The sequence below is a fragment of the Orycteropus afer genome, unplaced genomic scaffold (assembly GCF_000298275.1).
Source record: "Orycteropus afer afer isolate SDZICR_OR568_19922 unplaced genomic scaffold, OryAfe1.0 scaffold00623, whole genome shotgun sequence".
Classification (NCBI taxonomy): Eukaryota; Metazoa; Chordata; class Mammalia; order Tubulidentata; family Orycteropodidae; genus Orycteropus; species Orycteropus afer.
The window spans coordinates 569831-570800 of NW_006922210.1; positions in this window are offsets into that span (position 1 = coordinate 569831).

The following is a 970-nucleotide window of genomic DNA, read 5'->3' on the forward strand; positions in this document are numbered from 1 at the left end:
CATGCCAGCATCTGTGCATTACCTAATTTAACTCTCATTGTAGCCGTGGGAGGTTAAGTACTGTTACCCCCATTTTACAGGTAAAGTAGAGGCTCAGGAAAAGGAGTAAGTGGTGGGGTTGAGGGTTGAAACAGACCTATCCCACTCCAAAGCCTTTGCTATAATCAATCATACTCATTTAAGAATGACCATCTCTCTTAAGAAATACCACCATCATCGTAACGATAGACAAAATTGTGTTCATTAGGCTCCTAGAACAGACGTTCTCAAACTTTTGTGGGCATGGTAATTACCTGGGGAGCTCGGTTTCTATAGGCATGGGTTGAGGGGTTGTTATGGACTGAATTATGTCTCCTGAAAATATGGGTTGTAAATCTTAACCTCTGTGTCTATGGTTATAATCCCATTTGGGAATGGATTTTTTTATGTTCATGAGGCAGTATTAGTTAGCGTGTGTTTTGACTCAATCTTTTTCGAGATAGAAAAGCAGATTAAGCAGCAGATGTGGGAGAAGATGGATACCATGCCACATGAAAACTACCAACTAGCCAAAACAGAAAGCCTTCCCCTAGAGCTAGCACCCTGAATTCAGACTTCTAGCCTCCTGAACTGTGAGAAAATGGATTTTTGTTCATTACAGTCCCTCATTGGTGATATTTCTGTTATAGAAGCACTTGGGAATGAAGACAGGAGATTCTCATGCTGGAGGTCTTCAGACCACAATTAGGGAAATGGTGGCATGGGACGTGAAAGGTCAGTTTCTATTGGATCTGAATTGTGTGAAAGAGCTAGGATGATAGAAATCTTCTCAAAACATTTTCCAGCTAAAAGTCAAGCCACCCACAGGTGCCAATGACTCTTTCCATGACAGGACAAATGGAGGAAGGAAATGATGGAAGAGTTCTGGCTAGACAGAGAAGAAGGTGGGCTATGAGGCTCCGCTGCAGCTTTCTATGTGGAGCTCAATTGT